Genomic DNA, 22825 nt, shown 5'->3' on the forward strand with positions numbered 1-22825 from the left:
CTGAGGTTTTTCCCCAACAAAGATAAACAATCCTGTGGCCTCCCAGGCTGGGGCCACTGGGATTCTCGGTTCGAATAATTCCCGGCTGGCCGGAACCATGCCATCCAGGGCTGAGTGTGGGGTTTGAGCTCCTGCTAATCAGGTGGCCAGACCTGGAACCTGGGAGGAGAGATGAGAATGGGGAAAAAGAGGGGCAAGGGAGGGAAGGAATAAGATGGCTGTGATACCCTACACATACCTGACCTGTTTGGAGAGGTCATCAGGGAGTAGAATGTTCTAGCAGACAGAGTAATAGATCTGAAAACAGAGGACTAGGGTTCAAATCCTGATTCTGACACTTATTTCTCTTGGGAAGTGGGGCTAATTGTTTCCATTCTTTGGGCCTCAGTTTCCTCGTCTGTAAAATGAGAGGCATGGAAGAGAAAATCTCTAAGTTTTCTTCTAGCTCTGAATCTTATATCCTTATGGAGTTTGTGGGCTCTAGGAGGGATATCTCACCTTGGCAGGACACCCTATCGTAGCTCTGAGTTTGAGGATGACTGTCCTTTCCTTCACCGGTTGAACAAAACACTGGGGATAGGAGCCTCTGCAAGAAAACTGACAACCTCTAACCCAAAGCCATCAAATCCTTTCCTAGGCTTTAGGCCTGCTCCAATGCTATTCCCTCCAATCCCTTTCTCAGTTCCCTTCCTTCCTGCTGAAGCCTATGTTGGGGGATGCAGAAAGCACAGGAGACAGTCTCCACTTTCCACAAAAAGCAGGGAGGTCATGGCTTATCTGGAGGCAACTCTCCCTTTGTCTCCTTAGCTTTTCTCCAGAGCACATTCCATTCCCTGCCCCTCTGCTTTTGTTCCGGTGTTCCCTCATATCTGTAATGCACTTTCTTCTCCCCTCAACCTCTTAAAATCCTTAGCTTCATTCAAAGCAGTAAAATTCAAGCATCATCTCCTCCCCCAGGATTTTCCTCCTCTGCTTTTCCTACCCTTTCTCTCCCTCTTGAAATGATTTTGGATATCCTTTGTACTTACTTGTTTGTGAGCGTGTTGTATCCCCCATAGAATACAAGCTTCTTGAGGGCAGGTACCAGTTCCTTTTTTGTCTTTGTATTGTTAATATCTATCCCAGTGCCCCATACACAGAAAACAGCTAATAGATGTCTGTTGGAGAGAACTGAATTAAATTGAATCTGTCCCTTAAATCAGAACAACCAGAAAGAGGGTGGTTTGCAGAGACAGTCTGCTCTAGTCTACTAGTCTCATGAAGTCAAGTGGTTATCACCTTTGAAAATCTAAGTGTTTCATTATCTTCAGTCTATACTGGAAGGAATGGCTCTAGGAGGGGAGCCTGAAAACACCCAGTGGTTCAGGATCACCTGGGACACATAGATAGAAAAAAATGGGGCACCTGTCCAGGATAAGACTAGAGCCAGGGGTAGGGAACCTGCAGCCTTGAGGCCACATGTGGCCCTTTAGGTCCTCAAGTGTGGCCCTTGGACTGGATTAGGGCTACATGTGGCCTCGAAGCTGAAGGTTCCAGACAATACGTGGCATCAGACGAGGTCAGGAAGAAGGTAATTATCACAATTGTGAAACCTCTAGACTTGGGAGACTGATTTGCCTCCTCTTTGCCAAGGCTGATGGTAAAGGATCCAGTTCTGGGGTTAAGGCTTGGCTGAACCAGATTCTTGGACACCAGCCCCACTGCTTGGAAGTTTTCCAGAGGACTTTTTGCCTTTAGCATCAGAACTTTCACCTTTTGCTACTTTCTAAACTTGTCTTGATCTCTGTTCCAATTAGAGGCAAGAACCTCGTGGAGCCTCTAGGCCTTTCTTGGCTTCTGAGAGGACTTGGATCCCTGGTTTGAACAAATTGTTGTACCTGAGTCCTAATTACCTTTCCCCTTCTTCTGCCCCTGCCATACCCTCTAGAACCTCCTTCTTTCTTTTCCTTCTTACCTTAGCTGCTACACTCTGTAGATTAGGATTTGTGTGGTGAAGTTTGGATTCAGTCAAAGGGCCACACTTGAGGATCTAGAAGACCACATGTGGCCTGGAAGCTGCAGGTTCCCCATGTCTCCTCTAGACTATAAGAGTACATTTTTCTGGGATTTATTGGTGAAGAAAAAAAGAATCCTATAAATTCAGAAATTACTGCAGGGTAAAATGATTAGAAGTACAAAAAAATCAATGCAGTCCCAGACTATGTGACCTTTAAACATCTTAAATAATTCCAGCTAGTTAGAGTTCCCTAGGCTTAACTTGGCCCTTCATGATTTTCTCTATTCTGAAACTTCTGATATAATCCAGTAGGGAAGTTCCACCCCAGAACTCCCACATGCAGGTTTGGAATTACATTACTGCTGTTACCTCCCTCTTCCCTCCCACCCTTATCCCATTTATACCAAATATATCTGTCCATCCTACCATGCCAAGCTCATTTTCAGCTAACTTGGGGGTGTTCGGATTGGATGGAGGATGTTCTATTTTCATTCCTTTGTAATCATTTATAGTAGCTTACTTCTTCCTTCCTATCATCCACCCCCAACCAATGAGGACTAGATAACAAAATAAAAAAATCAGGTATACACAGTGTTCCCCATACCTTTAAATCAGAAAAATCCAAATCAACACATTTTTACCTCCAGAGTTCACAAGAGACAATTTCTTTCCTTACACCAAACCATCCACGTATACCCTTGAGCCTGTCCCTTTCCATCTCATCTAGTTCCTTATTCTATCCACGAATCCCCATTCTTTCTCCCTTCTTCAATCTTTATATCTCTATGGACTCCTTCCTCTTGGCCTTCAAACATGCTCAGGTATTCTTTCCCTCAAATAACAAAATAAAACAATCCTAACAAACAACCTTTCTTTGGTTCTTTTGGTACCTCAAGCTATTAGAATATCTCTCCCTTTCCCTTCACTGCCAAACTTCTAGAAAGAGAAGCCTGTACTTGCTGACTCCTCTGCTTCACCACCCACTCAATTCTCAACTTTCTGCAATCTGGCTTCTGGTCTCACTCTGCTACTAAAGCTACGACACCAAAGTCACAGATGACCAAATTGAGTGGCCTTTTTTAAAAGTACTCATTCGCCTTAACCTTTTTGCAACAAGCTCTTTTATCATTCCATCTTCCTTTTATGTTTTACAGTCTCTAATCCTGTTCTTTGTCTTCGCTGGGACCTCTAATCCCTCTAACCTTCATTACTTTCCCAGACCATCACCCCTCCTCCGCCCTTTCCAATCTCCACCCCTTGAACCAACTTAATTCTACACTACCCTTTTGCCTTGAATCTCTTGCCACCTTGTCCTGATGCCATTCACACTTTGTCAAATGTGAACCTTATGTTACTTTTACCATCAGTCTTCTTTGCTCCTATTCATGTACTGCCTGAAGGAGCTAACAGAAGTAATGAAACTGTGCTGATTGGGTCCACTACAAATTTGTTATCTAATATTATCTGGGTCCCCACTACAGCAAGGCAATTCTTCTACTCCCCAATTGATTCTTTATCTTATTATTTACCACACTCTGTTAAAACTCACCACACTCTATTAGCTCCAAACACTCCATATCTTGTTGATCCATTGGAGACAATTGATTTCTTGTGCCTTAGCACTGTCTGTCCCCCATGGCTTGTAATTCTCTCCCTCCTCACTTATGCTTGTTAGTCTCTTTTGGATTCCTTCAAGACACAGCTCAAATGCCACTTTTTTTGTATGAGGACTTTCCCAATTTCTAGGGCAAGTCACTTAACCTTGCCAGGCTATTGTCCAGGAACTCCTGTGGCAATTCTGCAACACAGCAATACCCACCTGGCTATTATAGTTTTGTAAATGGAGGAGGGAGGAGGTACAGTCTATGTGGCATAACCAGAGAGAGGACCCGGAAGGTAACTGGGATCTTGGTCTGATGTCATGTTGCCTGGGTTCCCAATGCCAGGAAAACAACCAATGTTCGCTACAATACTCTCTTGTTTCCATGCCAAAAGGGGATAAAAATATTCTCTACAGTACAATGCTTCTAAATTCCCATGCTAATACCTTGCTATTCATCACCATAGCTTGAATGCACCATGAGTTCAAGATGACCTGTCTATGGAACTGTTTTTCAGTGCTGCATTTATGTGTTGGATACTATCATATCCATACGGCAGAGAAAGATAAAGGAAAAATGACTTTTTACTAGTTTGAGAACAGGCCCCAAGGAATTTCTAGACAACCTCCTGTCACCTGTCTGACTACCTCTACTTTCTAAGAACTCATAGAAAAGGTGATTAGTGGCAGGAACGACTTGGAGGTGATTATGTATCTGGATGACTTTGTATTTGAAAAGACTTTGGAAGGACATGAGGAGAGGCTATTCCGCAAGTCCTAGATCAGCCAGAAGTCCCTGGTTAGTTGACAAGTGCTAGTTTAGTCAATGATATAGGTCACAAAATGTCTCAGTCATGAGGGAGCACTGACCCTAAGTAGGTAGAAGTGGTGCCGCATGGGTCAGAGCACATACAGTTGTAGTGCATTTTTGTCCCAAGGCAGCCACCGGTGGTGTTTTGGGTAGGTGTTGGCCACATCTGAAAAATTCTTGAGAACTAAAGACTTTTCTAGGAGTTGGTGGCTATCTCAGAACCATGTGAAGAGCTATGCTATCATTGCTAACGATCTCCCTAAGTAGAAGATATAGTAAGTAGCAGGACAAGAAAGCTTTAGTGTGGCTAGAACCCCTTGGTGCCATTTGGAGACCGATGAACTAAGAAATGTGAATAGGCCTTCCAAGACTTTACCAATGGCCTCACACATCAACTAGCATTGGCTTTTGCAGACCCAAGCAAGAACTTGGCATTTATAGACAGATGTCAGGAGAATGCGTGAAGGCCACCAGAAATGTGTTGCTTTTGCCAGATGAAATGGATTATCCCAGGCACAAAATGAAGTTCTTGGCTTTGAGTACTGAGTACTGGGGCCATGTGCTTTGAGCTTCATTTCAAGTTTGGGTAGATATCAACATACTGATTAATATATCTTCCTAGAAGCTCAAGTCTGACTATGTCAATTTTCTATTCGACAAACTCTATTGGCTCTCTGTTGCCTTCAGGATCAAATACAAAATGCTCTGTTGGCATTCAAAGCCTTTTATAACCTAGCCCCTTCTTACCTTTCCAGTCTTCTCAAATCTCACTCGCTGACACATACACTTTTTGATCAAAGGGCACTGGCCTCCTCACTACTGTTTCTCACACAAGATACTCCATCTTCTAACTCTGGGCATTTTCACTGGGTGTCCCTCATGCCTGGAATTTTCTCTAACTGGCTTCCCAAGTTTCCTTCAAGTCCCAGCAAAAATTGCACCTTCTATCTATCAGCCTTTCCCGGTCCCCTTTAATACTAATGCCTTCTCTCTGTTGATTATCCCCAATTTACCCTATGTATATGTTGTATGTAGTTGTTTTCATGTTGTTTCCTCCATTAGACTGTGAGCTTCTTGAGGTCAGGGACTTTGTATTCTCTGTACTTAATACAGGGTCTGGCCCATAGTAGGTGCTTAATAAATGTTTACTGACTGATACTCTTGATGAGTGCCAAGATGGAAGCTGCCTCTGGATGGATACAGAAGTTATGGCATTAACCACCTATACATTCAGTGGTCATTACCATTCAGTGAGACCAGTGTAGATCTGGATTCCTTATTCCGCCGACCTTATTCTGTAGACCTCATGTGTTTGAAGTCATGGTGATACCCAGAGAAGCTAGACCCATAAGTGCTTGATAAATGCTTGTTGGTTAAGTGATGGTAGGGGGAATGGTGATCTGTAATAATAATAATGATGATGATGATGATGATGGTATCTAGCACTTATTTGGTACTTTAATTTGCAAATATTTGCAAACAAATATATCATTTGATCTTTGTAACAACCCTGGGAGGTTGGTGTTACTATCTCCATTATATATATATATATATATATACACACACACACACACACATATATATATATATATATATATATATATATATACATACATATAAGGAACCTGAGAGTGAGAGAAATTGTGACTTGCACAGGGTCACACAGCCACTAAGTGTCTGAGGCAGGATTCAAGCTCAGTTCTTCCTGACTCCAAGTCCAGGGTTCTAGCTACTACACCATCAGCTCTAACATGTAGAGAGCCCAGCCACTACTACTTGACATTGCAGCTCAAGGTTTGGTCACTAGAGAGAGCAGACATACATTTCACAGAGGTTGACCAATCCTCTCCATTCGATTTAAGTGAACTGCAGGATGAAGGTTTATGAACAGTGACACTGACCAAGAGCAAGGGACATGACCTTCAGGGACTCAAGTTTTGTTCCCCAGATGTTGCTTTCTTGTTGATAAAATGCCAAAAGTTAGAGATTTGTACTGGACCATAACTGTCCAATACAAGATATTAGAAATAAGTTGGTGCTACACTGCTCTGTGGCCATGAAGGCACAACCTGATGATTTTAGATGCTTGGACCAAGAGAGCCCTGGAGCTGATATATTGGCCTAAGATGGTAGCTGATGCATGGAGGAAGTGTGGGGCTGGTGCTTGATGTGTTCTAAGGCAAGTATTAACAAGCTATGCTGATTATGTGAGGAATGAACATACCAGTGAACCTTTAGAGCTTGTCACTGTTGACTTTTTATCTCTGGAAGAAGATAGTCAAAACATCTTGGTGAGGACAGACTTTTCACCAGGTGTGCATAGTCATAATTATTTGGGAACCAGAAAACTACAATTGCCGTGGTATTCCAAAAGAAGTTTTTTATTTGTTTGTTTTGGGCTTGTGGATTCCTTGCCAGGATCCACTCTGATCAAGAGTAAAACTCTGAAAGCAGTGTATTCAATTAATTGCTACATTGGAAGCAATAAAAAAGTCTAGAACTATAACTTTGAATCCTCAAGGAGACCCAGAGCCAAAGTATTTTAATCACAGACCACTGAAAATGCTCGGGATCATGATATCTGAGCAGAAGGCCAATGGAATCAGCATGAAACATTTCTAGTGTATGCATTTAATGCCAGCAAGAATGATGCCGTGGGCTTTACCTGATATTCACTGTTATCTAGGCAAAAGTTGCATTTACCTGTTGATTTGTGCTTTGGAATCTCAGAAGATGAAAAAGATGTGTTGACCAGTCTGTCTCTTGGCTAAGAGATCAACAGAAGGAAGCTGTTTCCTCACCCCTGAGAGGAACAAGAGGGGGATGATGATTAAGTTCACTCTCAGGAATGCCAGCCAGGGATAGAGTCCTGCTAAGGAGTTTCAGTGTCCAGAGAAAACCCAATTCAGCAAACTGGTGGAGAGTCATCATATATGTCAAATAGTTGAAAGATTGACAATACAGAAGTCTGAAAATAGACTGAGGAGCTGACTGAGATACTGCAAAGGCAGCATATCATAGTCATCTGTATTTTCTGTTGATCTGGAGGACAAAAATGTTAGAAGGTGGACCAAGAAATGCCCATTCAGCAGCTTCATGTGGACTAGTAGAATTAGATGATGGTTTATATGGAAAGGTATTGGATTACAAATTGGGTGAAGAAGAAATTATATGCTGAGGGTCAGGGAAGTCAGGTGAGATTTTTTTGGTCCAGGAGTGACTATGGACCCAGACTGGGGCTGGGATGTCATGGTGGACATTAAAGTTAAGGATTCTGAGAAGTGAAGATGATGAGGGCATTCTAAGGATTAGGAAAGATTGTGTAAAATGCTTGAGAGAGAGAGAGAGAGAGAGAGAGAGAGAGAGAGAGAGAGAGACAGACAGAGAGACAGAGAGACAGAGAGAGAGAGAGATCAAATTTAGAGAAAAACTAGTATTCTGATTTGGCTGAGATGTAGAGTTCATGAAAGGAATAGTATGAGGTAAATCTGGAAAGGTTGGTAGGAACTGGATTGCGGAGGGCTTCAACTATCAGACCGAAAGAGTTTGTACTTTTTTTTTTCGAGAGGCAATCAGAAGCCATCCCAGGTTATGAACAGGATAATGAAAAAGTCAGGATGGATTAGAGATGTGAGACACTGGGGTAGATATGAGGATACCACTTAGTAAGCCATTATAATGGTCTGGTATAGAAGTTATGAGAGCCTGAACTTCTCCATGCCATCTGGGCATAGAGAAGGGTCCTGATGTGAGAGATGCAGTAGAGGTCACTTCCACAAGATCCATCCGCAGGGGTGTTGTGAGTCTCAAATGAAGTAATAGATGTAAAACACTTTGCAAACCTTCAAGCATCGTATAAATGCCAGTTGTTGTTGTTGTTGTTGTTAGCCAACAGTCACTAGTCCTCCAGTCTAGTGATGACTTCATTCCCTGAGCTAAGCTCAAGCAATGTTTATATAGCGATACAGGAATGTGCTGGTAAATGAGAATGTATACACGCACATTTTTGAGTTTAATCTGCGTTATTAATACTTTCTGAAGACTAGATAACCAACAAAAAATCAAGCCCCGGTTCCTAGAGATTATTGATCTGTGATGGGTAGTTGGTGTGTGAATTTATGATCCTCACGTTGGAGATTTAGCAATTGGCTCTCTTGAGGGTTCCAGCTGCCTCCAATGCGGCATTCCTTGACAATCTTTTGGCTCTGAGGAGTAAAGAAAGGAAGGGTCAGAGAGAGTCTCAATGTTGGTAACTTGGCTGACTAGAAGGATGAAATAAGAAAAGTGTAGAGGACAGGCAGATTTAGGCGGGAAGATAATGAAGCATTTTGGACCGAGTACCGGAAATTCTGATACTTGAGTGTCGGACACCCCCAGAAGGAAAATGAAGTTGGGGCTGTTAGAAAGGTAACTACCCAATATTCTGATAAGTCTTTCCTTTACCACAGAGATCTGTGTTACAGGCATCCAGCTTTGTGGTATCACACTAAGTCCTTGAATTGTCCCCTCATGAGAAGGAAACAAAGTTAGGGTTTCTAGAGGTTTCTTAGGTGGCAGCTAGGTGGTGCAGTGGAGAGAGTGCTGAGCCTACATTCAGGAAGACTTGAGTTCAAATTTGACCTGGGTAACTCTGGGTAAGTCATTTGACCTCTGTTAGTCTCAGCTTCCTCCACTGTAAAATGGGGATATTAACAGCACCTACCTCCCAAGGTTGGTGAAATATGAGAAAATATAAAGCGCTTCACACAGTGCCTGGCACACGGGAGGCACCATATAAATTCTAGCTATTGTGATTATTGTTAGAGAGGCAGTCCACTTTCCTTTGGACTGGCCCTGACAAAGTGAGTTATGTTTGTCGCCAAGGGCAAAGTCTAAGTTTTTGGTTCCTCTGTATCATGGGTCAATCCCTTGCTATTCTGGTAGCTCCAGGGATGCATTCCCAATAGTCAGACTAAGAATTCTTGATACTCTTCCAGACTCTTTTTAGAAATCAAGGCTCTTAGAAACTCTTGACACTTGCAGAAAATCATGGTCCCTTACTACTCAGCTCTGGGTCACGTTTTCAATTTTTATTCTACGAACTCTTGACATTTATCCAAAAGGCTGGGGTTTGGTAATTTGGGTCCAGGAACTTTCCTCTTGAGGCACTTGGGTTGGGGTACATGCAATTATAGTGCCCCAAGGCAGACATTAATGGCTCTTGGGAGTGGAGGGGGGGAGGCTGTCCTCATTGCATAAATATAATCTCTTCCTCCGCTTCCCCCCCCCCCCTCCCCGGCCCCGTACCCTTCCATAGGACATAGGTACTTTCTGAGCTGGGAGCTTTGGATGAACTGGAAATCAGTTCCTTGAGCAATTGCTGCTCTGCCAAACGATTCTCTAATCTTTGTGAGTAATCCAGCACTGTGACCTCATGGTCCAGTAATGTCAGCCCTTGTATGAGATCAAATGCTGGCCGTCTGAGGCTTCATTTCTCTGCATAAGTTCTTGGAAACGGCTTCAGCACTTGAGTGGCCATTTCATGGGAAGATTAAAAAGTCCCATACAAAACCTCACATAGATGATCAGGGGACACTGACTAATCCCCTATATCTAGCTTGGAGGTTGGGTAGGATTTCTAAAAGTAGAGTTGGGGAGAAGGAGGGACAGGCATAGAGAGGTTCAAGGGAAGACATCATTCTAAGTGGGCAGCTAGGTGGTACGGTGAATAGAGCTCGAGGCATGGAGTCAGGAAGACTCATCCTCCTGAGTTCAAAGCTGGCCTCAGACGCTTACTAGTTGTATGACCCTGGACAAGTCACTTAACCCTGTTTGCCTCAGTTCCTCATTTGTAAAATGAACTGGAGATGGAAATAGCAAACCACTCTAGTATCTTTGCCAAGAAAACCCCAAATGGGGTCACAAAGTGTTGTCTGTATGATTGAAAAACAATAATCTTTCCAAACATAAGGAGCGGCATGATCAAAAGCATGGCATTGAGAAATCTCAGGACACTGAGGTACAGATATGGCGGACAGTGAAGTAAGGACATGCACAAAAGTTAGCAGTTTCATTTGGAAGGATCATTTATTGGAACACTTCTCCATATTCTTTTACATGCTTTAAATCACAAAGTTACAGATTTACGGTTGGAAGGGATGTTTGTTCAAACTCTTTATTTTAAAAATAAAAATTAGGCAAATAGATATCAAGTAACATATCCAAGGTCACATAAGCAGTAAGTGTCAGAGCAGGGATTTGAACCCCAGCCATCTAATTCCAAATCCCACGCTCCTTTCATTACACTAGATTGCCTTTTGCAACCATAAACTTTTCCCTGCCTCCTTTCCCGAGCCCCTTAGTCATCAGTATGTAACTGGAAGCCTAGAACCACCACTCTGCTCTAAGTTCAGTATGCTTCTTAATAATGACCTCTCCGGCTCATGCCCCCTCCCAGGGTTTCCCATTGTGAACATCAGAATAACTTGGGTCAGAGTCTCTCCCACAAGGCTCTTGGCTCTCAGGTTAGCAATAAAACTTTGATGGATCTGTGAACTCGCTGATATAGTTATATTGCAGATTGTAACCCATATATGCTTTCTCATCCTGTGTGGGTCTTGTCCACATCTGCCCTGGAGGATTCCCACCTTGGTCCTGGCTGTCTTGATTGTTGGTTGCCTTAGTCATTTACTATATTTAGGAATGAGATTCACATGTGTTTCACTTCATTTTCCAGCCATCTCCTTGACAGCTACTCTTATATGTTGCTCTCATCCCTTTACAAATCTGGAGCAACAAATCAGTTATTAAATCCCTCCTGGAAAGAGTGAGTTAATCAATTCACCTATGGCTCCATTCACCATTCCTCCAACTTTCTAAACCAAAATATCTATTTCTGGCCACTATTCTATATATGTGTTTTCTTCCCCATTACATTAGAATACGAACTCCTTGAGGAGAAGAACTTTCTTCACTTTTGTATTTGTGACCCTCGTGCTTGACATATAGTAGACACTTAATAAATGCTTTTTCATTCATTCATTCAAAATTCTCTGAAGTGTATCCACCAAATGTGCTGGGGGCGTTCCTCTAGATTTCTAACACTGAGCAGATATCAATGAAGCCAGCAAGCTCTCTGATGGTTATTCATCACACTCATTATGTCTGGTCCACTTCCTTTTCCCATCATACATTTTTCTGATTATAACTTTTATTCTACTTTTTCACAAAAAACCAAAACAAAAGAAAATATAAATGTTCTATTGACATTATGGATGGGGAACCATTTTTGGTCAGTTTGGCTACAACATCAAGTGTGTGAGATAGAGTAATATGTAATCAATATGGGAAGATAAGCTGAAGACAGACTGTGAATGGCTTTAAATGGCAAACAGATGAGTTTGTATTGTATCCTAAAGGCAATGGGGAACAACAGATGCTTCTTAGCAGAGGAGTGACCTACATAGACCTTTGCTTGAAGACGATCAGTTTGGCAGCTGAATGGAAGTTAAATTGGATGGAGGGAGACCAGTTAGGAAGCTTTTGCAATAATCTAGTCAAGAAGTGGTGAGGGCCTGGACTATGGTGGCTGTGGTGTGCATAGAGAGAAGGGGGTGGTTGTGAGGGATGTTGAGGAGGTAGAACCAATAAGACTTGACAACTGATTGGCTATGGTGGAGTATGAGTGAGAATAAAGAGTCAGAGATGACTCTAGGTTGTGAACCTGGGCAATGAAGAATGCTAGCACCTTTGACAGAAATAGAAAAGTTAGGAGGAAGAGTGAGTTTAGGGAGAAAGAAAATGAATTCTGCTTTGGACTCACATTGAATTTGTGATGCCTGTGTCCCTGGTGGAGTGCTATATAAATACTAGCTATGGCTAAATATGTTAGATAATATATTTTAGGAGTAAGAAATGACAGAGGCCAAAGACTTGTAGGCTTCACAGAAGCCTCATGCCTATACATCATTAATATTTCCTTGGTGAAATGAATCAGAAGGTGCTAAATGTGGCAAGTACCATACAGCTTCATAAAAGGTGAAATTGTTTATATTTTAAAGGATAGTCTGTGTACGGCAAGGCTACTAACTTGTTAGAGCAAAGATCAAAATGAGTACAAAGCTAGAAGAATAAAAATAAGAAAATATGTGACATGTAATTATTGACACAGTTTTTGACAGAATTTGACACAGTTGTTTATCATAAGTTGGCACTGACAATGTGTTATAGCCTATTCATGACTATCGTATGCCTCTCTATTGCCATTTGGGTGACAGGCAACTTTAATTCTTAGTTTAATTTTTAATCTATTTAAACAAGTTACTGATGCCAAAAAATGAAAAATGGATAGAGGAAATACAGTACATCGATGCCAATGATAATAACTTCATACAGAAATTTAACCGATATAAATCAATTACTACAACAAGGAGACCTAAAGATCCCCAAAACTTCCAGAGTCAGCAAATGTTTGTCTCAGATTTGTTCAACCCGGCAAAGAGATGGTGAATCCAAAAGCAACATCAACTTAGAATATAAACTCATTTGTAAAATCTTATATTGAAGAATTGTCAAAAATTATGAGCTGTATCACTTTGAAAAACAGCAAGGGGTAGAAGAGAGAAAAAGAGTTTAAGGAAAGCTTGGTGAGAGATCCAACTAGTGAAAACCATTTCAAGGGAATTTAGGATGAAACTGGAAAGACAACAACTATAAAAAAGGTCCACAAATATGTTTAAAACAAGCTCTTTTCACCATCTGAAAAAAGAAAACCTTCGTATTTATATTTTAACAGCAGTATCAAAGAGGGCATAGAAAGAGATTTAAATAAAACAAAGGCAGGAAAATTGATGGATTAGATCACACATTCACAGAAGTGGTCTGTGGTGACAACTTTGAGGGCATTAAACATAATATGGTTAAGGTATTCAAAGGAAGGTGTCATCAGAACAGTCACCTAAGGCTCTGCCTCATTTAGGTTAGGCTAGTTTTTCCTTAAAAGGTACTGAAATAATACTGGAGATTTAATTCACTCACAAGACTAAGGCTCTGGCCATTGGCAAACCTTCCTAGTTGCCCCAGTACAAAAAACCAGACAGGACAAGGGGCCAGATCTCTTCCCTGAGGCTTCTGACTGCGGATCAGCAGCACGCTCAACACCAGCACAAGGAAATCTTCACTCAAGTGAGTCAAAGTATCTTTAATGAACGTCCTTTTTCAACTCCGAGTGTCCTCTCACACTACCGCCAAAGAGACATCCTTTTATAAACTGATAAATGGATCTGAGTGTGTCATTTTGTTTCACTGTACCAGCCTGAGCCAGGGCTAGTCTGCTATAGAGGAATAGCTATCAAAGGGGTTTAAAAAAAATCAAAAACAAAACCTCAGACTTCATTATTACAACCCCCCCAAAGGTAAATGAGAGTATATTAATAATGACTAATTCATATGGCAACTTTCCCATCTATATAAGATTTTTATGAGAATAATCTATATGCTCAATAACAAAGGCATCTTTGATAATAGTATTAAAATGAAACAGACAGACTTTTGAAAGCAAAATTCCATAGCAGACCATATTTTTGTCATCATATAATTTGACCAACGATGTAGAGAATTTAAGATCCCACTGTACTCATTGTATTGTGAATTGGAGTTGATTTGGTACAGCAAAATGCTGCCTTAAAGATTCTCCTTTAATAAGGCTTCTTCCATGCATACATCAAAAGAGTCCTCGAAAATTACAACAGAGATAGCCTTGTTCAAGGACTCTTTGTCCATTAGAATCAAACTAGGTATAATATAGGGAATGGTATCCTTCCTAAATTTGTTTACCACTATCATGGAGGTGATCAAGTGCAGAATCCAAGTCAAAGAAGGATTTATTATTAATGGTAAGGTCCTCCAGATGTTTCTGTTTGCAGATGACATTGTACTGATTGTTTCAATGCTTAGAACACGCAGAGCCTCCTAAATGAGATTAGTAACCACTCAAAGGAGTTTGTCTTAACTATCCACACATAAAAATCCAAGTGGATGAAGAGTACCTATTGTTCAGACTATGATAAGTAGTCAGTCAGTCAATTAGCATTTATTAAGCAGCACATTTATTAAATACCCACCATGTGCCAGACACTGTGCTAAACTAGATGGACTTCTATAGAGTTTGCCCCCAGCAACATGAGCATATACACCCATACATATATATATGTGTGCATAGAAACATATATGAATGTATATCTATAATCTATATCTACATATCTTGGATAGGCATAGCAAATGGACTGTGAGTTGGGCCCAATATTTAACAGGAAGAAAAAAGTATGTTAGGTTGCTTGTGGTTAATAATAAAATTCTTTTAATGACCCCCTAGCTTATTGAAACAAAGTCCCATCCCTTAATAGCTATATTATGTTAATTTTATATCATTTCAAATCATAGAACACTACATAGTCTTTGGAGAACTGTAGTTGAGTATCATTCAAGGGCAATGGAGAGGCACATGGTGGGCATGAAAAGGTTGCAACATATTACAAACATGGTTTTATTCAGGAGAATTGGTATAAAGCATGTTGTCAAAATGTATGCTCAAAAAAGATGAGCTGGTCATGTGACAATAGTAAGGAATAATTGATGAATGCTGTATGAGCTCCATTGGTATTCTTGTGATAACAGCACTCAAGAAAAATCCTCAGCATGCTGGGTGTATCCCCTATGACAAATTTAAGGAAGGATATCCATTATCCAGGACAAATTCATTAGAATCTTTATATGGAATCTTTTGTGGAGTAATAGGATCCTAGATTTAGAGTTTAAATGGGCCTTGGAGTTTATCAAGTCCAACATCCACATTTTAAAAATGAGGGAACCGAGGCCAAGAGAGACAAAGTGACTAAGTCAAGGTCACACAAAAAGTAAGTAGTAGAGCAGGGATTTGAACCCAGGGCCTCTGATTTCAGAGTCTTTTGCATTGTTACATCTTACACACTGTCTTTGACTTTCTTGTATGTGCCAAACAGTAGTATTTCTGGTATACTTTTTAAAAGTGTATTTCCAAATTGTTTTCCACTAGAATTCTAAATTATTTCCCATCATGGTTGGATTAATTCAGAGCTCCAGTAGGACGATAGTGTTGCTGGTCATCCCACACCCTCGCCAACATTTACCATTTTATCTTCTCCCACACTTGCCAATATGATGGGCATGAAGTCAAAAGTCAGAGTTTTTTAATTTGCATTTCACCTATTAGTTACTTGGAACACTTTTTGACACTGATAATGTGTTACAGTTTATTCATGACCATCATATGCCTCACTATTGCCATTTGGGTGACAGGCAACTTTAATTCTTAGAGCCTGTGGTATTCCATGATTCTCAGCCATATGGCATCACCAGGAGAAGACTGATGCCAAAAAGATGAGCCTCTATTTCAGGGAAAAATTTGGGGTCATTAAAAGCACTACTTAATATAACTTTCCTCTTATTCAGCTCTGGGCTCAGCTCACTGTCCACTTGCACAGTCTGCCTAAGATCCATGTATTGGTGGACCATGTGAATAGGTTGTTTATCCAATAGCATACCATAATTTGGATAATGAACATTCTTTATCCACTTGGATTTTCCTATGTGGACAGTTAGGCCAACCTCTTTTTTGGTGGGTTATGGCCACTTTTTTGAGGGCCCATAAATTGTAATGTTTTGGAGCTTGATGCAATCAGTGCTATTTGCAAAATGGAGCATTTGGAGGCCTTCACCATGTATATGGAATTTCTCTTCCTTTGGAGTCTTGGATTGGACTTCTTTCACGACAGTGGCAAACAGCTTTGGTAAACACGTCTCCCTGTATTATTATACCTTGTTTGATATTAATAATCAGAGGACCACTGAACAAGGTTTTCTCCAGTGGCATGCTGGTAAATGTTTAAAAACTAGCTCTCTCAAAATATATGACATACTTTTAAATTTAATCTGCATTATTAATATTTTTCTTATTACTTTCTTGTATCTAGACAATCAACACAACAACAAATCAAGCTCTGATTTGTAGCATTTGCTGATTTCTGAGGTATAAATGCTGAAACTGAAAATTTAACAATCAGCTCTTAAGCTGTCTCCAGCACAACCCTGGTTATTGCTATGGTTACATCTTTCAAGGTACCTGTATGTTTTTGATATATGCATAGGAAACACTTTGTTGGAAGGCACAAACTTAAATGTAGTGTTTTATTCTTCTGATTTAAATGCTTTTTCACAATAAAAAATCAATAAACACCGTAGGATCTTGTATCCTCTATGCTTTTCAGTTGATTGTGTGACTTTAGAAGAATAGTTTGCAAAAGCATGCCTGTTTTCTTCTCAAACATTCTCCAACAATATCCTTGATATGTGTATAGAATTTATATATACTACACACACACACACACACACACACACACACACACACACACACACACACACACATATATATATATATACTATAGATTATTCATACAAGGATTTTGTAGCAACTGGAAAGTGGGCATGTGGGTGAGTAGTTGTTGGTATTTTTTGGTAATAATAAAGTCCAAGATTTTTTTCCAGATATTTAATGTTCTCTTCTACATATCTTGAGAATTAATCTCTTAATGCCTTCAAAACCTTGTTATCTTTAGCACAAACTTTTCCTATGTATCCTTGGTCTAGTGCAGCTACTTTTCTCATTTTTGTTTTCTTTGGTGCTAGTTCTATTTCCTCATGCAGCATACCAGGAATTCTAATTTTAGAGTCCAAATGTGTCGACTCTGCTGCCAGTGATGGAAAGAAGAGTTTGTCATATTTTACTAGTTAATTTTTCTTACTCTAGTTTCATTTATGCCTAAAGGATGCTTTTGCTTACTGGAGTCTCTTGTTAAACTTTCTTTAAATATGTTTTTTTTTCCTCTTTGCTTCTTGCTATTTTGTGAGGCAATACTGTTCATAATTTTCTTACCCACCCCCATTCCATTTTTACAAATGAATTTATATTCTAAGCTGGCATTTCCCATTGCCACCAGATGCCTATTTGACGAGATTGTTATCTTTCTTAATTAAGATAGTTTTTAGGCTTTTGTGGGGTATCCTTGTAATAGGTTTACATTGATTAAACTTCCTTGGGAAATGGTGACAGACTGAATTGATGTCTGTTCTACTCTACATCTCTTATTTTGCAGCATTTTTATCTTGTTTAAATAGGTCAGGTTGGAGTTGCTCTGACCGTGTGCCACATCTCACTTTTACCCTTTCTTTTAATTTAGTATTGATTTAGGTCTTTACTCTAACAAGTCAGTGGTCTGACCATACATAGATAGCCAATGTGGAAATGTTTCTTACATCAATAATTAATCATTTCTTGTTTGTTAAAGTGTGATTAGTTTCATTATTTCAGGGTTATTTCATTTTTGCTTTGTCTTTCTTCTCGAAGAAGATATTCATGCTATTTCTTTAGTTGTAAGTCCTCTCTATAGACTACATTGGCTTCTCTTGTTTGTTACTTGTGAACAATACATTTCTCTCATACTCATTTGAAATCCTGGAATGTTAAAGTATATATTGATTTAATTTGGGGGTCTTAGTGACTTCATCATAGAATTTCTCTGAGCTTTCATCTTCTGGAATAGATGTTGGCATATAAGCTGTGATTATGTTCATTATGATCTTTTAAAAATATTTAGCACGAACCTTGCAATGTGGGATCACTACCACATTAAATGATGATTCTTGTTGCCTATAGACACATGCTAAATAACCTCTGCTAACTCTTTTATTTGTTTTTCCAAGGAGAACCTGTGAGCTAACCTTCTACCTTTCAGTCCTACTTCTGCCCACTGAGGCCAAGTAGAGCAAATCTTCACAAAATAGTTCTTCAAATACTTAAAGACAGATACCACATCTTTTCTAGGTCTCCTTTTTATCTGGATGAAACATGCCCCATTCTTTTAGCCAATATCCTTTGGAACAATCTTGACATCCTTTACCACCATGGCTGCCTTACTTTGTATACTCTTCAGCTTCTCAATGCCTTTCCTAAAACATCATGCTTAGAACTGAAGACGATACTTCTGATATCCTTGATGGAGACAGAGCACAATGAGGTTATTACCTTCCTAGTCTTGAATAATTTGCCTTATTTAAAGAAGTACAAGATAACAAAGCTTTTTAAGCTGCCATCTTGTGACCTCCAAGGTCCTGTTCAAACACTGACAACTCATATTGAGTCTACGGTCCATAGTTTGGAGGAGCAAAAAATACTGGACTTGGCCCACCATAACTACTAGGAGTTGTTACACCAGTGCTGGTGACCCTGGGAGGGAATTTTAAAATTCTTAACAATTAGAGCAATGTAAAACTGTAATGGCTGCCACAAGAGGTAATGAATTCTCTAATGGAAGCCTTTCATCAGAGATTAGATGACTACTTGTTAGATATGATGCAGAGGGATTATTTTTCAGGTATGGGTTAAACTAGTTTGTCTCTTAAGTAGCTTCCAACTCTGAAATTTTGTGATTCTTCATGATTTCTATGGTTTCTTTTTGCTTTATATTCTTAAAAGCATCAAGTTTTACCTTGGCATTTTGTCTTCCCTAATAACTGGTTTTTTAAAAATAATATACTTCATGTAGCTGTTTTGTTTTTTAAAGGATAATGAAATATGAAAACATGTTAATATCTGTCTCATTAACGAATTAAATGAAATTATGAGGAGGAGGGGGGAAGGGGAAGAGGAAATGAGAAAAGGGAAGAGCCAGACAGGAAAAGCAGAGGAGGGAAGGATCTTCTAGGACATAGAAAGAGAAACGAGAAAGCCTACAAAATCTAAAAATCTCCCAACTTCAGAAGTTTTCACCTGAAGCATGAAATTTAATCAAATGTTTAAAAATAGAGGAGCATGCGAACAAACAGAATTTCGGGCAACAGGAAACTGGGGCTGACGCTATTTTTCTATTATTACAGTGAAGGCATACACTGGAACTAGCTGAAAGATTGTTATGAATGTCAGGTTACGTATAATGCTGGTATTAAAAACCCCCAAACAGAATTAATGTTTTGTTTTTCCTGAGGTGGGAAGGTAAGGAATGGAGTTGGAGGGGGCAGGTTGAGTGATCCAAAAAAGCTCAATAGCTCTAAGTCTGCAATCTTCTCCACCATGGACATGTCAGCATCAAATTTGCTGGAGATGAGTTCATTCACCATGGTGAGCTTCTTCTGGCCATTTTTCCATTGCTCAACTCACATTTCCATAGGACTACACACATTATAAAGTACTCTCACAACCAACCTAGGGGGTCTAAGTATTACCACTGTCATTTTGTGTGTGAGGAAACTTGGGTTCAGGGAAATGAAGTAATTTGCCCATGCTTACGTGGCTGGGATTCAGAGTCAGGGCCCCTGAATCCAAGTCCCAAGATTGCTTCACTCCATCACAGCTACCACTGTATTTCTGAATCAGAAACTGTACATGGTTGGTGCTCATTAACTCTAGTTTTCCTCAAGGGTAGAAACCACTTTCTCCACTTCAGTCCAGTCAATCATTCTTCACTGAGAATCTACTATGTGGCATTCAAGGTTACGTACAATCTGAGTCCCACCAACTTCAATTCAATAAATTTACTAAGTGCCTCCTATGTGCCAGGCACTGTGCTAAGCATTGGAGATACAAAGAGGCAAAAGATAATCCCTGCCGACACCCCCAATTCTATCTGATGAGATTTTCATCCAGTCCTTAAAAATCTAACTAGATCTATGGATAGGGAATGAGTTCATGCCTAAATAACCAACAGAGAGGATCACAGAAGACAAAATGGGCAAATTTGATCATAGAGAATTAAAATTAAAAGGGGCTTGCACAAATAAATCTAATGCAGTTAAAGTGAGAAGAAAGCAGGTACCTGGAGGAAAAAATCTTTGTAGCAAGTGCTATCTCTTTTTTAAGGGTAAAAAATGATCTCATAATCTTTATTTCTCTTATTTTACTCATTCACATTCTTAATAGCATTTTATTTTTTCCCAAGTATATGTAAAGACAATTTTTAGCATTCATTTTTTCAGGATTTCGAGTTCCAAATTTTCATCCCCCCCCCCTTCCTAAAATGGTAAGCAATTTGATATAGGTTATATACGCAGAAAGTGCTCTTGACAGCTACATCAAATTTTGACTCGTAGTGAGCTTTTGGCTCATTAAAACCTTCAGCTCCTTTCTTCCCCATCAGATGCGATGGCCCTCCAGGGCCGTCTTCCTCAGGAGATTTCTTCAGTCATGTTCTCTACAACATTTTGTGAGCAGTAAAATTGCCATTCAGCAAAAGGCCAAAACCAAGTCTCATACATTTGTTAATGTACCCCCTGACCGACTGTTCCCTATTACACTTAAGAGAATTCTCTCTCACAGTTTCTGTTAAGCCTAGAGTAACTAAAATTCCTGTTACATTAAAGTATTTAATTAGACAGATAGCATCCACAATAATTTGAAAATTTTGTAATAATCAGAGTGTCCCAAAAGTCTTAGGGCAGTTTTACTTAAAATAGCACTAAGACTTTTGGAATACCCTATATATATTTCCCATAGATAACTGCACATTGACAGTATGTATGACTTTAGTTACCTTTACTGTTTTTTATTTAAATAATCTGACAACTTTTGAAAATAGCTTATGCAAACAGCAAAGCCAAGGGACTGAGGAGTAGGCGATGGGGAAATGGAGGCTGTGAATATAGGTGATTTTTTTTTTTTTAGGAATTTTGTCATGAAAAAGAACTCTATAGATGATAACTTGAAGGGATGTGAGGATCAAGAGAGAAGTTCTTCATTTTGTCTAGAATAGAGTGGACCTGAGTGTTTTTGTAGTTCGTGTGGAATTGGCCTGTACATGAGAACAATGTGAAGATGAGGGACACCGTTTGATGCTCTGATGAGGCATGCCATTGGGGAAGGCAGGAGAGGAAGGGATTTCAGGAACAGGTAGAGGGCAAGGAGAATTTTCACTTCTTCAGAGGAAGGAGTAAAGGAGGAGAGGTTGGGGTTTTCAGATATAGAATGGACTTGAAGATAGTTGGGGGAGAAGATGGTTATCAATAGATGACCCCTAATTCTTTAGTAAAGTTGAAGGTGAAGGCATATACTGAGAAAAAGAGTGGGTTTGAGAAGGCATTGAGAGCTTCACTTGAGATGAGATTGGAATAGTCATTGGGAGAAGTAAGAGAGAGAAATGATTACCAAACGCTGTGGATTGCACACTCATATCCATGAAAAATTCAAATATGTCCCCTGAACATATGTATATTTACTTATTAAGTATATTATATATGTAATATTATACTTAAAATATATGATGCACATTATAAAACAAACTGAAAAACAGAAATGAAAAGAAGATAAAGATGAAATAAACAATATTTTAAAGATATTTTCTTTTTCAACAATAGAAAAAAATTCTCTTACTAAAAATAGTGAGAATAATGGGATTGAATGTACTTCATTATTTTATAAAGTCTTGGCTTAACACTTTGCCAAAGAGACATTCAAAGGTTTGGTTTGAAGTGCAGAGTATTTTGTCCCTTGATTTTAATAGTTATCATAACTGAAAAAGATACTTCACCAGGACACATCAATTCAAATGGAGAATTACATTGTTCATAGTACTTATCTTAGTCAAGATATTCATTTTTTCAGTCCTATGTACCAATTATGAAAATATTTTTGTTGATATTCTGCTAGTAAATTTCCATCTTCCCTGATGTCAACCAGTTGTTCTTGTAAGTTAATGCTTATTTTTTTTTTTGTTTATAATGGTGGCTTCAAAGCCCTCTGAAACCTTTCATTTGGAAATTTTTAAACAGGCTAGAAAGTTCTTTCCTAGTTTTGAAAGTGTGCAGACAATGAAAATTTATATTAATGACAGAGTTGCATAATTTTGGGGGGCAAAAGCAAAGTTTTTAAATGTCTCGATAATTACAATGACTTCATACCATCCTTTTACAATACAGGATGTTCCCAAAGTCCTAGTGCAGTTTAAAAGCTCAATAGTTTAAAACTGTTTAAACCAAACCTAGGATAAGAAGTGAAGTGGTGAGTGGGGGAGAAAAAAACAACAAAACCATTGTATCAAATTTCTCTGATAAAGGTTTAGCAACCAAGATATATAATATATGAGAATACGAGCCATGCCCCAATAGATAAAATGGGTAAAGGTTTTGCCTCACACTCTGCAAATTGGCAAAGATGATCAAAATTGGCAATAGTCAATATTGGAGTGTTGTGGAATGACAGTTGCACTAGTACATTGTTTAAGAAATTGCGAAAGAAATTTGGAATTATGCAAAGTAAGTGACTAAGATGTCTATATCATTTCAATCAGAGACTCCATTACTGGGCTATACCCCAAGAAACAATTGATAAGGAGAAAGTCCCTATATAGGGGGCAGCTAG

This window comes from Trichosurus vulpecula, chromosome 3 (assembly GCF_011100635.1).
Source record: "Trichosurus vulpecula isolate mTriVul1 chromosome 3, mTriVul1.pri, whole genome shotgun sequence".
In the NCBI taxonomy this organism is placed as follows: Eukaryota; Metazoa; Chordata; class Mammalia; order Diprotodontia; family Phalangeridae; genus Trichosurus; species Trichosurus vulpecula.